At 37.3% G+C, this 22,463-nt stretch overlaps 1 long non-coding RNA gene across 1 annotated transcript in view; it reads left to right on the forward strand.

The window, feature by feature from the left end:
* Positions 1-606: 606 nt before the first annotated feature.
* LOC122789119 overlaps positions 607-22,463 on the forward strand; it is a 729,947-nt gene continuing 708,090 nt past the window's right edge. Inside the window, exon 1 of the long non-coding RNA XR_006362771.1 lies at positions 607-694. This is a non-coding gene — a long non-coding RNA (uncharacterized LOC122789119). The remainder of the gene's footprint in view (positions 695-22,463) is intronic.

Genomic DNA, 22,463 nt, shown 5'->3' on the forward strand with positions numbered 1-22,463 from the left:
ACTTTATGCCTTTGTTGCTGTGGTAGTCACTGGGTTTTATTTTAGATTTTTGGCTGGTTTACTTGCAGCGACTTTAGCCTGACATTGACAGCCTTATTTCTCTTTCCAACTTCTTTTGGTTTTGTATGTTTTTCATGTCTTTATACTTGTTGGATAGTTGTTAGAATATTGTATGTTTTAAATTAAGCTTGTTAAAGTGGAATAATAAAACGGCTGTTAAAGTAAAAACAATGAAACATTATTTCTCCATTGTAGTTTCATAATTTTTCTGACTTTTTTTAAATATGCATAGCTGCTATTCATTCCCAGATTTGACTTCCTTTTATCCATTGCGAGGCTGCTGTTCTTGGAACTTGCTGTACAAGATAGTCAAAGTATTGTTTGGTGATTGTGAAGTAATCTTGTTAAGGTTGTTCCCTGCCTGGCTTTACACAAGATATTCCAGTTTTTCAAAATACTTATCACTTATCTTGTTTCACTCAAAGTCCATTTTTCAGGTTACTGTAACCTCTTTTAATGCATGATGAAGCATTTCTTGCTACATTTCTAGTCACACAGAACTTTTTAAGATGAAACTATCTGAAAAATCAGTTATGTTGAAAAAAATATTTCAAGATAATCAGGCAAAGGAAGAAAGTCATCTGATGTAGTCGAATCAGTAGATAAACACAGCAATGCTCACACGGATTTCACAGTAAGTACATTATTTACATTTCAAGTGGACCATTATTTCCTGAAACAGTATGGTCCAAAAGGGGGCTAACTATTTTTAAGACCCAATAATGACTTGCATAATAGGTTCATAAGTAAGTACTACACTAGCTGCCCTTGTGGGCCATTTTAAGCCTACCCAATTTCTCTTTTTGTTTTTTATTGTTGATAAGCAACACTGCCATCACAACCTGGTTATGTGGAATCTGAATATTTAAAATTTTACCTGAAATGGGTCTGCAAAGTGTGCCATTTTGCAATAAAGTGCACTGTTCAAAAAAATAAGATTAAGGAAACATAATTTTAAAACCCTTGACAAAATATTTTTCTTTTCAGATCTCTCCTCATCAGGGTTAGAAGTGCTGATCAGCTTAGTGTTTGAGAGGATAGTGAATGTAACTGACAGAGTTTCAGATATACTATAGTTAACTTTAAGATAAATATATATTCCTAACTGATAATAAAGCAGTGCATAATGTAAAATACAATAGTGTTATAATCTCAGTGCAATGAATAAGCATTAGGCTTGCCTGTTTCCCATGCAGAAGATTGTGATTAGGTCTTAAAGAAAAATCTGACAAAGAAATAAGTTGGTACCTTTCAAGCAACATAAGAAGTGAACAGCCCCTATGAAGCAGGCAGCTGTTTATAAACCACATTTGTTTACATACTGATTGTGTATTCAGGTCTCTGAAGATCTGGTCTACAAGTTCTCTTCTGTCATAAATTACTATGTTATCTATGATATAACACTGTCATTTTTTTTTTGCTTCTGAAATCTTTTTTATAACTCCTTTCCTGTTCAGGAAACGTATTTTAAAGCTAAGAGTTTGTGTTTTAGTGGACTATCATAAGGCCATACTATACTTTTAAACAAGAGCGCTGTTTTTCCTGTCAGTTTCAGTTATTTTAAACAACTTCTACATTTTTTTTTCTGTGGAGTAATTGTGTTTTTTACTTGTTTGGGGCTGTCAGGTTTTTTTAAAGTGCTTTTTACTCTTTTATGTGTAAAAAAGTGAGTTTTAAAGAGTTAAGTTTTACTGGCTCTTGTTGCTTGTTTTCCCTGGGAGAGAGGCACCAGTTTTTGCATGAATGTGGAGTAAACTGTCAGTCTCATAATTGGTGGTACTTCTAGCCACAAAAAGAAAAGGTTAAGTAAGCCGGCTTTGTCACCACAGCATTCTAGCAAATTGCATCAGCCACAGGTGGGTGACTTTGCTGTGGCCATTAGTTGTACGTTAGACAACTCCTCTTTTACCTCCAGGTCCCTCTGGTATAGCACCTGCAGCCATGATAGACCAGGGGTTAGCCATGTCCACTGTGGCTGTTGAGGTCCCCTCAGCGTGCAAGGGAGAGTCCCTGGTCCTGGGAGAGGGAACAGGGATGGCTTCCCTTTTTTGCCAGAATGTTGTGTCCAACTCTGAGAAAATTGATGCTGCTATTAAATAACACTGTTGGCATCATTGTTCCTGTCAAGAAGAAACAGAAAACTAAACATGTATCTACTCCTCCTCCTAATTTCCATAGGATTAGTTTACTGGGATCTGACTCAGGCTACTGATTCTCCTTATATGACGGTTTCTGGTAAATGAAAGAGGGATGCCTCTCTTCTCCTTAAGTGATTCAGGATTCTATATCTGGATAAGAAGGGGCAGGCAATGGATTTTCTCTTCGGATTTCTGATTCAGACTTGGAGCCCATTTTCTGAATCTCCCTGTGTGTGTGTGTGTGTGGGGGGGGGTTCTGTTTCTCACACTATTTCCAGAATGTGCCATTGTTTTCCATAAGAGAACACTGAGGTTTCTCCAGTCCCTCAAGAAATACAATGAGCTGTTAACAGGAAATTTCAAGAACCTTCACCCATTCCTCCAGTTCTGTCAGCTTTGGAGGATATGTTACTGCCTGCCATTTTCCTGGCACCCAGCCAGCTGCCCCTAAAAATGCAGATGGGATGTATAAAGTCCATCAGTCTGTTAATTCTTTTATACTTAAAATCTGACCCATCAGTTGTAGTTTTAGTTAATCCTACTGGTGCCAAACATTTATTTAATTATAATCCAACTGTTTCTGATGAGGATGGGAAGATTAAGTTTGGGGAAAAGTCTGTGCTTCTGCAACATTCATGTTTAGGATTTTAAATTGTCAGACTCATATGTTTGTTCTAACTGTGAATGTATGAATGTTTTGTGTGCTTTTTTTGTGAGAAAAAATAAGTCTTTACATTTACTTTTATTGTATAAGTCACTACTTATTGTTTACAGTTACAGTGATATTGGCATGAGTATCAAATTAGATTACATGTGTTAGTATTTTAGGCAGTTCCCAAGGGATAAGACATTGTTGTCATATCCTTGTAAACAAAATTCTTGATTTTTAGTGAGATTGTAATGTCCTTTATCCCTACTTGTTGTTTCCCAGATTTAGGTGCATAGAAAGGCCGGTTACTTCTTAATGCTACCACTATAAGCTCAGCTAGAGTGTTACAGGATAACATCTTGTCTCATGCAGAAACTTTTATATATAATTAAGTTGCTTCCTCCTCCATGTACACAGGACGGCTTTGGCAATGCAGTGTCTTATTTTTCATCAGCGGGCCTTGTGTGATATGAACGAAGTAAGGCAGAGCACCATCTTTGTTTTCAATACTTAATTTTTCTCTACTTCATGTATCTGCATAAATGAGACTTAGTTTAAACTTAAAGTTTAATAACTAGGTGTAGCGTTCTTCTGTGAAGCCTCAGAGATCTGCATAGTGGTGACATATTTCTCATACATGGAAATGCAAGTCAACACTGCCTCACAGGTGACATTGGCTGTCAGTGGATAAGGTTTAGCCATGTTGTCCTTTTCATGATTTCCCACTATTTGAATCCAATCAGTTTTGTAATTCTCACATGAAGTGTTGTGTTCTTTCCAAATGCGTTATCTGGGACAGAGGTTTCCTGCTTTAAAGTTAAGAGTTGCATCCTGTTTTGTTTAGCTGCATTTGTTGGTTAGATGGGCCGTGCATATCACAGGACTCCCAAGTGTGAAACTTTAGTTTAGCTGACATCCTAACCAAGCCATGCATTTTATTTAGTTTTTGGTGGCAGCAAAGAATTCTTCCACTATGTTAAATGCATAACTGTTTTCAAGTCAATGAACAGCCTGAAGTGCATAAATATAATTTTTAGTTCAGAATGTTTTTTTTTTTTTTTTTTTTTTTTTTTTTTTTTTTGGTCCTCACCTCACTTGCTGTCTACAATGATATATTTTACATGCGGCCCCCAGACCATTTCTGTTGACTCAATGTGGCCCTTGCAGCTGAAAAGGTTGGACACCCCTTAACTGAATACTTTACTACTAAGTTGCTGGGATACACTACTGTATGCTGTGTAATGTCTTGTGGAGGACATGAAACATGCACACTTTGTTCATTAATACCATTATGTGTTGAAGTGGGGGGATTCACCTAGTAATGGTAATTCTCATGCATTACATTTAATTATTGCATTTCATCATTCTATAGTATCTATCTATCTATTTATATTACTGTTGTGAAACAAACCTCCCTGAGTGTTTTTTTTTACGGATGTCAGTAACAGCCAATGTCCACACTACCTGTGATTATTCCAGTGCCATTGTTGTCTGTTTTATAATCATCCCCACAAATGGAGAGGAGGCATTCCTCATCATGTGCTAAAGGAAAAATTGTTGGAACCCAACCCCATTACAGCTACAAACAATTGCATTCTGTCTTGCCTTGGATCATGCGTGTCTTACAATATCACTCGCCCTCTTCTTGCACTGTATTATTGTGTGGTTCCTTCCACCAATAGCACTTATATTCATAACTACCTGGTTCCATGCTTTTACCCTCTTGGCTTGTTTATGTCCTACATACTGCCATGAGGATGCAATTCTCCTCATGGCTAGAGTTGTCTTTCCTCTGTCTGGATACTTCCTGCTGCATCTATACTCTACCTACCAAAACATGCCAATGTCACATACTGAAACCTTTGATCTACTAATCAGCCAAACAACACATCACAGAAACCCTGTCTGCCTTCATGACAAATAAGTCCATGATATGAGCATAAAAACATGCATGGTGACACAACAATTTATATTCATATACGCATAGCTCAAGTCACAATTCAGCAAGACAAAGTTGTGGTTTTAATTCCCTGTACAGCATCATCAACAAATTCATAGTACCACTGCAAGTACTTCATATTATGCTGATTTGTTATGCCATTGCTAAGAGAATTATATGTAGTGCATTCATGTAAATATACTACCATTTTCCATTTCAGAGTGACGGTCACAAATCACCTTCTAAAGCAGCATAAATGACACTACACTACACTGGTGAATATGCCCTGTATTATAATGCAATACTCCATGTAGCATAATCTGTAAATGCCTTCAAAAATAATTTCCAAAACACCTTTCACATTGCAGCAATTTCCATTTAAAAATGACACTTCATACAGGAATCATTTTCCATCTCAGTATCAGATCTGTAAAATACTCATTAGCCCTAATAAACTTTATCTAAAATCAATATGAACTGCTATCAACTAATTTTTAATGGTGTTATTATTGTTTTTTTGCTTGAATAAGTTCATGATTTCTTAAAGTATTTCCTGCCTGTCTTGAATGATTGCAAGTGAATATGGTGATCTTCAACTTATTACATGAATTGCTCATTTATGCATCTTGTTTGCAAATTAGGCTTATTTATATTTACCTCTATGAATCCAGTAATACATGATCATGCAAGTCAGCAATCCACATAACCACATCTTGTGTACTTAGCTGTGACACACTTGTGCAGAAGAGGAGTCTGCAGTACTGTACAGCAATCTGCAGGTACATGTGAACAACCCTTATAATTCTCAAAAAATCCTACAATTAGAAAAATGAAAATGGAGTCAGATATCACCAGGTCTGCATATATTCATGAAGTGTAATCCATGGCTGTCCTACATACTATGATACGCCTTATCATGTCAAATCACACAATACTTAATATAAATTCATAATGACATGCAAAATGACATACCTTTATGTAGTACAGCAGAAAAGTTACATCAATGGAAATGATTTACACTGATGCAATACAGAAAAAAGCTTGCTAAAGAAAAGTTTCATGCATGATCATCAGGTTTATTATTCATATAAAATAACAAAAGTAAATAACAGAAGCATAAATAGATATAAGCAACTTAAAAAGTAATGATTTCATATGTGAATTTTATTCTCTATGGAATGGAAATGTGAAAACACTGCTTTAGTGACGCTGATCTAGAAGGATGTTAAAACTTCCTTTCGGATGTTATGTTTTTAAGTGTGTACAGCTTCTGCCTTTGAGGGCTAGGGAAAACTGTGTTGCTAAAAGAAAATTCACATGGCTGGCAACTCGACTCCATAGAACTCCACTGCCAATCATGAGCGGACAGGTGATCCACTGTGGTGACCCCTAATCGGGAAAAGCCAAAAGAAGAAAAAGATTACCTAAAACTTTAACTTAAGTATGCAAAGCAGAGTGAAAAGTAGAACCTACACTGAAAATATATGCAAAGATTGTAAAAAACACCAATCCCCCAGACAGATAAGTTCTGCATAGATATGAAATTGTAACTGGAAGGAAGATGCACTCCTACTATTTCAACTTACATTAAAGAAGAAATATTACCAGAGATGGATTAGGTGTATTGACTGCATGACAATCTGTCCTTTTTTTCCATACTTAATAAGCAAAAACATATTTCAAAAATGAAAATAAACATTTAAAGAAATGCACACATAATAAATCAGGGCAAAAATAACCTCAATGCCTCACTGAATAGTACAAGTAAACATGTCAGAAATATTAAAGAACAAAGATCTGAGACAGATAAAACAACTATGCTGTTGTGTGTTCTATATGCAGCTGATGAGGAAATTTAATACAATTCAGCCAAGCAGAACAGAAGACTGGTGACGTTCACGGAGGGTGCTCATAAGTATAAGAAGAAAAACTATTTCTATTTAAAAAAAAGAAATGCTAAGTAATAAATGTTGTCTTCTGTTTTAACTGATTTTGTTACTATAACTGCAAGATTAATGTAGACATAAAGATAACAGAAGGAATAAACTTCTTTTGGTACAGAACTGCAGCAAAATCCATATCAGGCAGAATTTACAAATATATTATCATTTCATATGTTAAACCAGCATATCTCATTACTTTCCATAGAGTGCAAATATAAAAATCACCACCACTTTATAGGGCTATACTGACTGTCTCTATGTTTCTAAAAGCATTTTCCAAAATATTCTTTTATTTGAATAAAGTTTTAATAAAAATAAAAAAAAAAATGTTTTTTCTTTTTTCCATTTCTTGTTTGTCTCCTTTTCTCTCTTTTTCTTATTTTAATTATACATTTCTTTGTCCTTTTTTATTTTCTTTCTCTCATATTTCTGTTCACTTTTTTGCAGGTCCAGAATCCTTAGAAGCAGCCCAACCACATTACTCTCAGTTCAGGGAATGTTTACCTTCTGCCCATCCAGGAACAGTCTCACAGTGTCAGGAAGGTGGCAACAGTCCCGAGGGTACCCTGGCACATGGCAGCCTGGCAAGCCTCACTGACCATGGGCTTTTGGACTTGGTTGAGGATGTGATGGAGCAGGTAGTGGATAGATTCCTTTAACCAGTCCAGGATATCTTTCAGCAGGTTGAAGACTACCTGCCCCAGTCAGCACTGACAACCACACCCCCAGAGGCCCCTGTCTGATCAACATCAGGGTCCACCACTCAAAGACCATCAGACAGTGGAAACATTTGAGGTCCTGTGGACTGGGAACCCTCCTGGTCTGAACTATTTCTCTCTCTCCCTTCTTTCCTTATCCTCTCTGCCTCCAACATACTTCCTACCCAAACTACCCTTACATTAAAACATTTTTGAAAAATAAGGAGTCTGTTCTTCACCAAAAAATATAGTACCCCTTCTGTCCCACCTCCTCAAGCACATTCTCCCTTGATGTATTTCTTTTGTATTTCCCTCTTATGTCACACGTTTTTCAAACTTTCCTATCTTCACCTTTCCTTTCTTTAACGATTCCAACAGGGTGTCCAGATAAGGATACCCCTATATAAAATACGTGAAACCCCTTTATATTTTTATAGGTTAATAATAAAAGCTGCGCACTGTGATACTTGCCTCAAATGCTTTAAACCTGCTTGTTCATAATAACGTAAGTATGAGTACTTATGTTTCCATGCAGTAATTCACATTTTATTCATTCACTTATTTATTTATTTAACATTTGTTTATTTATTTAATATTTGCTTACCGGAAAAGTCCGACTTGGAACAAGCCAATTTTTAGCAGAGGCCAAGGGAGAAACACTCCAGATGCATGTCTTTGTACTTTTGTACATTTACTTTAGTATTAACTTCACATCATTTACGTATTTGTTGCAAGGATGCATTTTCTTTAAAATGCATGTGCATTGTCTTATTCAATGTGAATACCTGGTATTACTGAAATAAAATATACATGTAGTAGGGCTTTTTGCAAGTAACTACTATGAAGCTACAAACTTTGGGACTGTGAAAACCACCCTTATACCTTACACCATATAATACATTGTTGACCACAGCAAGGCATAATCTGAGCAAGGCAAGATGAAGTAGGCGATAGATCCTTCTTTGTCACATTACAAAAAGAGAGTGCTCTGAGACTTCAGTCTCACCTAGTATTAAACATTATTTTTAGTGAAGGATTACAGAATGACATCACAGACATCTGGTCATCAGACTTCTGGTTCCCACGCAACCACCCATTGCTAGGAACTGCCACAATTTAGTACCTATGTGTCAGTAATACACACACACACACACACACACACACACACACACACACACACACACACACACACACACACACACACACAGCCTTGCTAAGATCTGCTGCAGTTCCTGGAAGTCAAAAAACTTCAAACCTCCACCCTTCCAGAGTAACAATTAGTTCAACCCCAATGACAATGCAGGAAGCTTCCTAATACAGACTTTTTGTCTCTGGCTGCATTGAGAATTGTAAGATAATATCTTTATGGTCTAGGCCCAGTAATATAATTTCTTACTATTTTCCAAAGTCAGGGGGATTGAGATTAACCACTTCTCTTCCAGCATCTTCTGTTAAAACATATACATTTAAACATTTACAATAATACATGTATATTTATTTTTCTGTCCAACAGGGCATACTGTTTGTACATTTTTAACAGAAACAGCTTTGCAAATACATTTTCAACACAAGCATCTGTAAAAATCATGATATACAAATGACATATAATTCTTTACAAAATTCCAGCTAGCTGTGATACCATATGTTACACTTCCACTGCCCTACTTCTCCTGGAATAGCTGGCAATACTTCCCATAGTCACAAGCATCATGCCTGTGGATGACTAAGGTCAGTATCATGAAGTGGCAGAACTTTCAAAGCAATATCAGTTGTGGATATCCCAATGGCCAGGTGAGGGCATCCAAGGGGTTGTAGCATGTCTGATTATGGTACATGGTCATGCACAGGACACCCACATCTATACAGGGCTGTAGCACTACCCATAAGCCTTCTGGGAGGGATAGCTTACTGAATGGGGCCACACATGGGATGGTCACTCACCTTTCATGCATGCTGTTAGCCTGTTCATTACATTGAGGCACAGTGCTGCAGCTAATGCTGAGGCTATGTCACAGTGAGCAAGCACACACACACACACACACACACACACACACACACACACACACACACACACACACACACACACACACACACACACACACACACACACACACACACACACACACACACACACACACACACACACACACACACAGTTACACCAAAACACCCAGTACAAATGGCCTTCACCAAACATTTGTTAATATTTCCTTGCAGCTTCACATCTTACATGCACTGCAGTACTACATTTTCAATTTATATAACATTCAGATATTTCCCTGTGGACAACATTGAACACTTCTGCTTCCTCACCCACTTGTGCATATGATGATAACTGTGCTACTTGGGTTGCCTATGTCTGAAATTGAGTTTGTATTCATCACTTTTACTGTTGTGAATAAAGGACCCCCTAGTTGTTGTGTATATGCTGTGCTATGGTCTGAAGCTGTGTGCCAGCTGCTGCTACTTTGCCAGTGCTGCAAGTGTACTGCACCCACTTCCATACAGCAGGTTAATCCCCTGCTGCTGGGTCCTCCATTGACCCTCATCTGAATCACCAACACTGCCTATTGTATTGTAACATGCTCATCCTGCAATAGGCCTCTTTGCTATAACTGCTTCCTAATTATCATATTGTGCAACATTGTACACACTGAAAATATTTTTTGCACATATACCATGTGATGATATGGGCTAGTACCAGCATAGCCAGATAGAGTTCTGTAAAGAATGACATGTCATTTGAATATCAAACTGATTTATACAAGATGCTTGTGGTACAAAAGTATTAGAACTGTATGGCATTTGAATATTAAACTGATTTGCAAAAATGCTTATGCTATAAATGTATTAGAACTGTATGGCATTTGAATATCAAACTGATTTGTAAAGTTGCTAGTGTCAAAAATGTATCAACAGTGGGTCCTGCTGGACAGAGAAGCAATATACATGTGAGACTGTATTTATATATGTTAGCAAAGGACATTGGAAGAGAAGGAGTTAAATAGCTAGCTTACTTCTTACTTTAAGAAAAATACTGTTAATTGGACCACCCGTTGCGCAATGAAAGTGCTTATCTCACAGCTCTGAAAAGGACTGGAGACAGCATGTCTGGAAGAAGCCTTTGTTCATTAGCTCAGTAAAAAGAGGGGGAGCCCCAAGCACTGTCATAAACATTAGCAAAACTTTAGATATGTGTCTTATCACATCTATGCTAACATCCTGTCTCAAGCTTCAAAGGGGACTAGTGCGAGAACCTAAAGTCAGGTGACCAGATGAAGGCATTCTGCCAGCCATCTTGGAAATTTCAGATATTACAAAGTAATATTGAGCATTCTGTCTTGGGCTTGAAAACAATAAGTACCAATCACCACATCATCTGCCTTGCTCTATGAAGTAAGTAGAGAATAGTAATTCTCCTAGATTAAGTCAGGAAAATACAGTGAATCTTAGTTTAGATATTGTTTTTCTTTATTTGTATGAGTCTGTCAGTCAATGTTATTTTCAATATTACTTGTGATTTGAATTCTGTGGTTTACTTTAAATATATATATTCAATATTTTCATATTTTCTTATTACTTATTATTAAATATATTTAAAACTTTTATTGTGGCTTGTCCTTTTAGAAAGTATTTAACTTTTGAGAGTGCTTATATTTTTTTGGTGACACTGTATAGGTCACTCCTGAAGGCCTAGCTGTCTTGGCCAACTACTACCATTTGAATTAGTATTAATATTACATAGTATAATTGGACAAACTTTGTTAAGGGCCTTAGAGTAGCTGATTGTGGAGTGTCTGGTAGCAATGATAACTACCTTATACTCTGCACAGAAGGGCCACAGCAGGTAAATCCATGCCAGCCTTTTTCCAGATGTGTGTGCGTGACAGCTACTTGTAACAGGGACATGAAGCACTGGTTTCACAGAGAAGTGCTGGAGAACTTGGTTTGGACACTCAGCTAAGGACGTAACTCTGTAGCTCTGCTATGGGGAGCCTTATTGGAGCCCTGGAGGGAGACAGATAAAAAGAAATCCAGACCCGGGCCTGACTGCATTCCTTGTGCGCTCTTAAGGGAATTTGTACTTGGTGCAGAGAACTGCATCTGGAAATACAGTGTGTATCCATTTGTATTCCAAGTGAATGTCCCTCTCCAGTGTCAGTGGTAAGGATTCAGGCTCTTTGATTACTGGCCCAGAGAGGGGTCATCACATGCCAGTTCATACTACTGTGCACCTGGCAGCAAAAGTGTGCCTTCAGCAGCCCAAACACAATAAGCCGTGTTTGTGACAGGACACAGCTATAGGCATTGTCTGCCATGATCTCTAAATTTCAGATGGACAACATCAGCCATGGCTCCAGGGCATGACCAGCATCACTATTAAGATAACCCTGGGGAAATCACCCCTCACAAAATGCTGGTAAAGGTCAAAGATGTGCCATGAATGGAAGTCATGGTAACTCCCAGGGTGGCCTGCAGACACATGGTAATTGATACATTGTGTATTACAGACCACCTGGCAATTAATGAAGTGATATCCTTTTACGGTTCACATACTATCTTCTCAGCTCACTAGGCGGGCTCTTTATTTCAATGTCAGTGCAGTCTATGGCCCCCAGATCCTCAGCAAAATGGACTATTTCACAGAAATTCCACATAGTGTTTGCTCTCTCCCCTGAGGTACATGAAAACTGCAGATGCTACCCCACATGCTGTAGCATAACACTGAGAAAATGATGAAGTATTCTTGAGCTATATGCTTGTAATACCCCCAGTGTGTCTCCTGTTGGTTGTCTATCCAAAGGACAGTTTAAGTAGTCCAGAAAGCATAGCCAGTCTTAGGCATAGACCAACTAGGCGGCCGCCTAGGGTGCCACTCTAGCAGGGGCACTTTTCCAGTATTTGTTTGTTTCTTTTTTTTGAAGTAAAGAAATGGTTTCTTTAAAATGTGCTGAATGAATAAAGGAAAGAAAAACTGAAGAGTAAGACAAAATGTGAGAAAAAGAAAAACAAGTCATCCAGATGGTGTAGGTAGAGCAGGATGGGGGCACCAGGTGGTGTGGTGTGGGAGGGGGTGCCATGGAGCCCTTTTACCTAGGGCATCAGTTGACCAAATGCTGTCTCTGCAGAACATTTGTCATGCATTCTTTCAGGGTTTCCTGACTTTCCAAATACATTTTCATTGATTCCCTCTTCTCAGCCAGTTCCTTGCATTTCTGCCTAAAGACTCCACCCTTGCCTTCTACCCACTCCCCAATTTCCTGCTATGGTTTTAGTGGGTGTAGACTATAAATGACTCAGAGCATTATGATCACCATTTCGTCTCAGCTTTTATTTAAGATTTTTAATCTTTTTTTTTTTTTTTTTGACTGGCCACCAGTCCTGACTAAACCTTTCCTATTATTCTACTAGGCAAGGTAATTTTTCCCACTGCCCTGCATCCCCCCCCCCCAACAGCTCAATGACCTTTTAACTACTGGCAGCCAATGATTTCCACATTTTCTGGGTACCCTACCTTATAATTCACTTCACTTAGTTTTTTAATCACTTCAGAAGGACTTTGCCACTTTAAAAGAAAATTATTTTCATCATTGTGTACTAATGCACCTACCTTATGTTACATATTCTTTGCTGTGCTTGCTGTGTCCTCTCTAAATGTTTTCTTACTACAGCCATTACACTTCTTAACCTACCCTGCAGACCCATAAATATCCTATTACTCTTTTAAACGGAATGTTTCCTATAATCCTTCTTTTCTGTGCTATATATATATATTAATCCTCATGGTAGCCTGCCATATAGCTATTCAAATAGTGTGACTGGGTACTTGTCTTACAGGAAAGAAAAGATATAGCCAATAAAAGCAGTTCTACAGAAAGAAGATGTGGCAGAAGTTGGTCAGGTTTTTTTCATGTAATTCTGTAGCTATTTATAACATAGACTTTAAGGGTTCAGCTGGAGCATCTGTTGGAGGATGGTATGAAGATGTCCTCAGCTGTTTCATTTCAAAAGCACTGGCAAAGTTCATGCATTGTTTTGGACATAAATGGGATTCCTTGGGAAATTCTTTCAGCACAAAAGACATTGACTAATTCATTATGAACAAAGCATTAACTCTTCACAGGGGTACTGCGTCAGGAAATGTTGTCGCATATTAATAATGAGCAGGATATACTGATGGCAACTACTTGATCTTACTAATGAATGCACTGTGTCTATTACTATATATTCAAAAAGGAATTTTACAATGGGCAAAGGTATCGGAGAATTCTTGTGAGCTGTCCTTTCGCACAATGGGTAGGCTGTGCAAAATTTCTGTATGGCCTTCAAAATCCAAGGACAGTAAAATCTGGCCAGGACTCTACCCTGTGTTTTATCCATAACCATATGACCATTTAGAATGTGTCTGTGTTCTAATTTCATTACAAGTGTTCTAAAATGTTTTGGAACTAATGATTGGCTCAATATGTGTTCCCTCTTTTGATTACTCTAATTAGTAGGTCATTTCTTAGCTGAAAGTAGGGGTATGTAATGAGTCTCTCTCTTCTGTTTTGGTTTGCCATTTGTTTCCTAACTAGTCGGTCTGTGTTCTGTCTAGCTTTACTTAGGGTATCTTCTTCCCACTGAGTTTTCTTGAAACTCACATGACTTTTTTTTTGTGGTCAGTCACATCATATTTTCCTCAGTATTCTGATGTGAGGTAGAACCATGGCCTCCTACATAAAGACAGGTGCAGCCTTTTTCCCTTCAAGTAATCCATTCCTCCATTGGGTATTGGCTGCTTCCCTCTCTCTTTGTCAGGGGAGGGCTTACTTGCTTTCCCTTTTGAATCCTACTTTTCTGACTATCTATGTGCTTTGATACAGCATAGAAAAGCATATAATTCTGTTCAGGTTCCACTTTTTTCCTTCGGTATTATGCCCATGTGCTCCTTCCTCCCTTAGTGTATTCTTAACTAGGGACTTTTTTTGACAATCTGTACAGTGGCTTCTTTTCTCACCTTAACGGATGGAGTCTTTTGGTAAAATACTCATTGTCAGTTTTAATTCTTTCCTCCTCCCGTAGTTTACCATTTGTTATTTTATCTTACATAAGAACCTAACTGTGATATGTTGAAACATTTTACACAAAGTAGGTGCAGTATTTACGTAATGCTAATGACAGGTTTGGAGAGGACACTCTCATGATACAAAACAACAAATAAGTGTAAAAGAAAGAGATGGAAAAACTTAAAAGATGTTTTGTTAGAAAGGGACTAAGCCATTTTATAACAATAGGAATACAACATTAATAATAACAAGAATGGTAATAATAATAATAATAAACATTTTAAATGTTCTTGATATTTTGTCGCAAGGTAGAAATGCTTCTGGACTTACAAACAGGGTCCCACTGATTGAAAACCAAATTCATCAAATGTGCACCCCTCAATCCAATTAGAAAGCAGTTTAGCCTCTATGCATCCCACCCCTTAGTTAAATATAGCAGGACCAGAGATGTATGAGCAGTAAATAAAGGGTCATGTTTTGATGAGTTTAACTTTTTAATGAGGAGGAACATGTTAAAAAATGTTCTGCCATTAACAAGCTTATCAGTTATTGGAGGTTTCCTGAAACATTAATAAGGTCACCCCAATTTTTTTGAGAAATGCTAGTTGCTCTTTAACATCTATCAACTACTAGCTTAGACAGGGGCGATCTCAGTGTAAGGTCTTATCCAAAGTGGGAAGCCACAGGACTGTAGCAACATTTGCAATTCTGAAATAGTGTCAATGTTGATAGTTAAACGCAAGTACTAGCTATAACCATTTTCTTGACATACACATATATATATATATATATATATATATATATATATATATATATATATATATATATATTTTTTTTTTTTATCCAGTTTATGGGAGCCATCTCTTCTCTAAACTGAAAAAATTTGCAGACTTGGAATGAAACTGTCACAGGGAGAAAGACATCATCAATTTCATTAGGTCATGCAAAAAACTTTGCAGTAATGTAAAACTCAAATAAAAAACTCACATTTTCTAGCAATGACAGCATTAGGAAATGCTGTGCTGGATCTAACAGTGGGTTTATAAGAGAGATGTTTCAAAATACTGAAATGACCTTTAACATTTCAAGATATTTCAACACAGATGTAAAGATGAGGTTAAAGTATACGCAGTCTGAAAACTAATTCTGAGTGAGTGTACTTAAAGTTGGTAGTATAATGCAAATAAAGTCAAAGTATCCCAAATGTTCTGAACATTCTGTAACCTTAGCGTCATGGCCATTCTCCCTGCACAAGCTGTTTAATGTTACACTCCCATGTTTAATAAATAAAAATAAAACAGTACCTGGTGACTTAGGCAACAGATTGAGAGAGACAAAATGCCATAAACAGAAAATACAGTTCTGCAGGTTTGACCAGTTTAGAGCTTCATGCACTGCATAGTTGCAGGTGAGCTGTGCTCTCACACAGCCAGCATGGTCATTGTATGATGGATAGTTACATTGTTTCCGGATATACTCAAGAACACTGAAATGAGAATAACCCCACTGTAATGTAAGGGGAGAAGCATAGTCCTGACAATTTACAGGCTGGCTTCAGGAATGTGGCAGCTCTGTGCAGGAGCATCTTATGCACCTTCTGCACTGCATACTTAATAAGTAGAAAGTTACCCATTTGCTTGGCAAGATAAATACCAAGGCATTTAAAAAGAGGAAAAATAATACAACACTGAATGAGTAAAAGCCTTAATGAGTGATACTCTGATGTTGTCAAGCATTTTAACAGCACACAGGACTATTTCAGTTTTAATGAGATTCACTGTTAGTTCAGTTTCACCCCACCTATTTGTGAAGTTTAGTGAACATGGCAGAAGTTTGCTTTCTGCTTCACGCACAGCTGACATGGTGTATGATAGCAGAGTATCATTTAGATTTTGAATGCACATAGTATGATGATTTTGAAAAATATCACAGTAAACCGATACGAGAGGTGGAAATGTACATTGCTCTACATCAGTCTCATGTTTATAGGCCTCGGACCAGGGCTGCAATGAGCTAGATTAGTGATTACTGTCCCCAAGGAAAACAGCTGAGCACTGCACTTTAAAACTTTGCAGCAGTCTTACTTTATAAGGTATGAATATAATGATATATTACTGATAATTGCAGTTTTTTGGCCTGTGGAGGATTAGGACCCTATGAACTCTGGAATCCCACTACATTGTCATTAACTTGGAAAGTAAATCTCTCAACTTGTAACAAAATCTTAAGACAGATTCATTAACATGTACACTAAGTGTACACAGTCTGTACTGAAGAACATCCCTATCACATTTTTTGTGCTTTCTAGTCACTCAGAAAGATTACACTAAGTGTACATTTATTATACACTTTATGGTAACCTTCATGAATCCTGCTCAATATTTAAGGCTGCAAGAAAATCAGTAGAAAAACTAAAATTAGGAAAAAGAAGGTCTGAATTATGCTTGTGTTGTATCTTCACTCAGAACAGTGTATAATTAGTGTAGGCTTTAATGTATCAAAGGGTTTTTCTTAACAAATAATCTCTTCTGCTTCAGAAATGACAACAAACCTGAATCTAGATTGTTGCATTTTATTTAGGAGCATGTAAATCAGACTGGTGAAAGAGTTACTGATTCATCCTGTCCATATCCATCTTTTACTGAAGGTACTATTTCTGAAAATGTGTGGCTAATTCTCAGTGATGGTTAGATAGTTATAGTTAGAGTGGTACAGGTGGCCTCACTTTGTTTTGGGATATTATGGGTTTTTCACACACACATATTTATTTCCTTGAATACAATATTTTAAATATTTTATTAAATAAAAATGTTTTTTAACTAATTGATCAATTTATATATATATATATATATATATATATATTAATACATTAATACACATTTTATTATATAATATTATTAATAAATTATTAACAAAAATTTTAATATATTATTTTTAATATATTATTGTTTACTTATTAATCTACTATTTGTGTATATTCATATATTGTTAATATTAACCTCGTGGTATTTACTGGTGTATATTTTATTTTATTTTATTATATTTTACTTTATTATATTTTTTACAATTTATTTATTTATTTTTTTTTATAACTTGTATTCCGCGTTATGTAGTTGCTCTATATAGGCTTATTTAAGTTAATATCACTGATAATGGGCATAGTCAGTTGAATTAATTTAAGAACAGTATTTAACGGATTTTAAAGGAACCAATACTCTTTTTACTTGGTTTCATTTGCCCTTATGAGTTATTTCTACTGTAATTGTTTGAAATTATTTCCCCTTGGTAGCTGGACGCAAAGATTAAGATTAATATTATGTATATTATATATTATGTATGTAATAATATGTATGTAGATATTTATGCTTTCAAAGTTTTTAAATATCATTTTTTAATGGTTTGCATTAGACCTGTATGAAATGAATTTGTTTAAAAGTAACCCACAACTAGTGACGGGAACTGGTTAATACTCAGTATTCTATAATTAATTAACCAGTCCTTAATTGCCTACAGAATTTGCTATTTAAATGGTTCATTAGCATCAGTAATTTGTCTTCTGAGGAAGTTGCAATAATCTAAGGCGACGAAAAGTGTATGGTTATTTTGCACGCTTAAAGACTGTTGATTTCGAGGATTGTGAATAAAGTGGTTTGTTATAGGAACGCTTTCTCCAGTTCGGCTCATTATTTTCTGTGTTTTTCACACACAGTCCTTGTTTGGTGACTAAAGGAGTCAAAGAAAAAGATTTGGTGAGCCACTCTTTAGATATACTCACTCTGGCTACCTACAGTATACTCATTTTAATCCCACTCTTAGTATTTCATGGAAATATCCTAACTAATTAAACAGAGCTGATTTTTAAAAGCTGAAAATAATGTATTTTGAAACAGGTTTGATGCATACCACATTAGCTCCAACCATCTTTTTTAATGCTGTGATATCCAAATGTTGCCATACATTAATTAAACAAAGTGCTCCACATCTGCACTGGCTAAAAACTGCTGGCATCAGAACTAACTTCAAACCCACTACAGAACTTTCCTCTGACTTACTGTCAGTAGAAGACTGTCCTTCTCAGCCTATCACTCTTGGGTGTTTCCACTACTATTGGTTCATTTCATTCCAAAATGTTACAGAGCAAGATATTCTCTGACTTTAGTTCAAATTCAGAAAGAAAGATGCAGTCCTGCATATCTACAGCTGAACTACTCAGATATTAATATTGCCATGGAAAGGGGGTTACTCAGCCACCACAATTAGCATTATTAATGGCTCTATTTTTTTGTCTTATATTGTGTACACCACAGCCTGATTACATTATGAATCAATTAATAACTTCCAGGCAAACATAACTGGTTGCAGCCTTTTCCAGATAAACAAAACAAAAACATTTTTTACAAGGGTATGAGCCCATCTATACCCCCTTGTGAAAGGTCTCACCCCCCACATACCCTTTACTTCCCAATTCATGGTCACATAGCCGTGCAGAAAAAAAAAGTGAATCATTGCTGCTGCTGTATAGCACTGGCAATAATTAACAAGAATCAATATTTGATGAATTGCAACTCAGAAAAATGGCATCAACAAACTGTATCCTTGTCCACTTGTAATTTGATTCATGATAGGAAAGCTTTGCTGCCTTCTGTAACTGTAAGTAGCTAACCCGAAGTTGTTTTGTCTGCATGCCTCTGTAAAGTTCTGCTACTAATGTGTCATGCTGAAGCTCCCTAAATTACTTCGTTTGTAACAAACTGCAATACTGCGATGCAGCTGACAAGCTCTGCTCAACCTTTTCTATTACAGCATAATGTTACTGAGCAATGTAATTTACTAATTCATGCAACTGGAAAAGACCTTATATGAAAGCATATATTACTACTCCTTATGAGTGTTTTTATCTGTATTCTTTTCACAACTAATTGGCACCAACACACCACAATGCATAAAGCAAGCTCTTTAGAACAACTGCCAGACATCACACCTTCCTTACATCTGTAACAGAACTTAAAAACTGAAATTGTCATGTGTGAAATAGTTATAGATATGGCTTGACTAAGTGCACTCTTGCCTACAGTCCAGATTGCTTTTACATTAGAATTTCTGTCTAGCTTAGAGCTGCCTACTCCTTATGGGGCCAGCACTACACAGTCTGGTTATACTGTGTATGTATTGCTTTCTAAACTTTTGTATTATATATGTATTGCATATTATTTTCATTGTACTTTTGTGCTGCACCTGAGTCATAACTGAGAGCATTCTTGCTGGATTAGGTATACAGCCTACTAAGTGATGGTATAAAAAGCTTCAAATAACCCTCCTAAGCCTAAAGAAGAAAATCAGAAATTTGTAAAGTCTACTAAAGCAAATTACGAAATGAAAATCACATCCCTAGTCAAGGATATTCATAAGGCATTCTTCAACTACATCCAAAGTCTAAAAGGAAAGGGAATGCCCAGCTATGTGCCAAACTGGTTGCAGATGGGATCACTCATACTACATTGGAAGATATCACCAACCTGCTAGCTGACAGATTCAGTGCAAACGTCACCCCCCCATCCCACCTACCATATCCCAAAGCATACCTGACACAAGCCCTTTGCCTAGTGTCTCTAGAGAACAGGTCATCTCTGCACTCACCAAGGTCAAAAACATGGCCGCAATGGGACCAGATAATATGCCAGGTTGTTTAGTAAACAATCTAAAACATGACCTAGTAGACCCAATTGGCATTCTCTTTAATCATAGCTTGAGAACTGGCTATGTTCCTGCAGAATGGGGAACAATAATACCCCTCACAAAGGGGGGCCATCACTGACCCTGGGAGCTAGAGACCCATAAGTCTAACCAGCCTCATCTGCAAGGCCATGGAAGGAATTGTCATGGACCTTATCAACAAGAGGACCTTATCAACAAGGACATAGGTGACCTTCAAATGCTGGTCCCAACCCAGATGGCTTGGTTAAGGGTAGATCATGCTTATAAAACCTATTAGACTTATTTGAGAATGTCACCAAAACCATGGACTAAGGTAAGAGAGTGCACACAGCCTATCTCAACCTTGCCATGGCTTTTGATACAATTCTCCAGTCTGGCATCAATGAGAAACTATCCCAGTTAAGGATTAACCCTTACATTAGTAGATGGATAGCCAGTTGGATCACTGACAGAATACACACTGCCAAAACTGGTGACTGCATCTCCATCAGTAGACCCGTCACCAGTGCAGTACTACAGGGGTCTGTGCTAGGCCCTTTACTGTTTGCCATCTGTTTCTCAGAAGTCCAGGCCAAAGCAGATGGCCTCTGGCTCACCAAGTTCTCTGAGGATTGCAAAGTGGGAGCAATCAAGGAGTCCCCCAATGATGTAAACATATTACAAGAAGGGCTAACACAAACAAATGACTGATGCCAAAGTCATGGCCTAAAACTAAATGCAAAAAATGCATTATTATTCCCTTTGGCAAAATGGAATTCCCTACAGATTACAAAATTGACAGCATCCCCCCACCCCTGTGTTCCAACCTAGTGGTGCGAGACTTGGGAACACAGATTGATAGCAATCTGAGCTTCAACCACCAAGTTTTCACAGTGGTAAGGAAAGCCTTCTCCATAGTGCACCTCATAAGCAAGGGCATGGCGTCCAGGTCAAGGGATGTTATAACTTCACTGTACATGACCCCCATTAGGCCACTAATAGAGTATAATGCATCCTTTTGAAAGTATCTCACAAGACACCTGCAGCAAATGGAGAGAGTTCAGAGGTTTCTCACTAAGAAAATACAGGGACTCCAAACCATGACCTACGTGGACAGGCTGAAAGCCCTATCACTTTACTCTGTATCTTACAGGCTGCTGAGAGGTGACTTATGCCTAGCCAACCTGGGCAAACTCAGACGCTGCCCTAATGGAAATGCTGCACATCTACAAGTCAAATGGCACAAGAGTCGCTCACTCAAGGGATGTCAGCCTAGCTTGTAACATTAACAGAACATGCTGGAGAGACAGATATGTCTCCGAGAAACTGCAGCTTCCCTGGACTAGACTTCCTATTCAAATGAAACAGAACTCCTCACTGACCCTATTTAAACACAGCCTGGATAACTGGATGGGAGACCACAAATTTGTTCCTGGGGTGGCACCCATGTCCGTCATGTATAGGGGTAGCTGGTATTGACCACAGACCTGCTGTGTTCATAAATGTGTTCTGCAAACTACCCAAAAAGAACAAATGGGGTTACTTGGGATTAATATAGCTAGGCTTATAAAGGCTCTAGGGTCAGTAGCCTAGTAACCTCCTATAAACCTATGAAATGAACGAACAAATAAAGAATTACATTATTTATTCCCTATATAACTTCTTGCTACTGTCAGCATTCTTTCAGATATTCTACACGCTACTCCATCTTTCTAGCCACTAAATTTACTAAATCTTCTTTTCATTTGGACTGCCCCCTACACCACCTTATCCTTTATTGCTACCCCTTCATCCTCCTCTTCCTCCAGCTCTTTGCATACACATCTTAAGCGACCCCATACTCCCACCTACAGAGCATCTCTAGCATTCTGTCTGTTCACGGTCTTCAGAGCAAAAACATGGAAACTATTCCTTTTCTTCCATTTTTTTAATTATAAAAATCTCTATCCTGGTGCTCATAGGTAGTGACTCTATACTTTATTAGGCACCTGTTGCTTCAACTATATATTTTATATGTCATTGCAATATACATTTTAATCAGCTGCTTTTACTTATTAACCTGCAATTGGATTACCACAATCCTGATAAAAGTTAGACTGTTATGAACAGTAAATGCCTAACTCATTCTTATTAAACTTTTTAGGATACTGTGGTCCCTTTTGAGAGACGAACATGGAGAAAGGCATACACATTAAGCAGGTTGTATTACAATTAACAGTGTGATCTGCATTTGCTAAGCTGTAAATGTATCTCAGATTTATATAATGCACATTGCAGAAAATATTGCAAACCA

The sequence above is a fragment of the Protopterus annectens genome, chromosome 14.part0, assembly GCF_019279795.1.
Source record: "Protopterus annectens isolate FY-2018-M chromosome 14.part0, PAN1.0, whole genome shotgun sequence".
NCBI classification, from domain to species: domain Eukaryota; kingdom Metazoa; phylum Chordata; order Ceratodontiformes; family Protopteridae; genus Protopterus; species Protopterus annectens.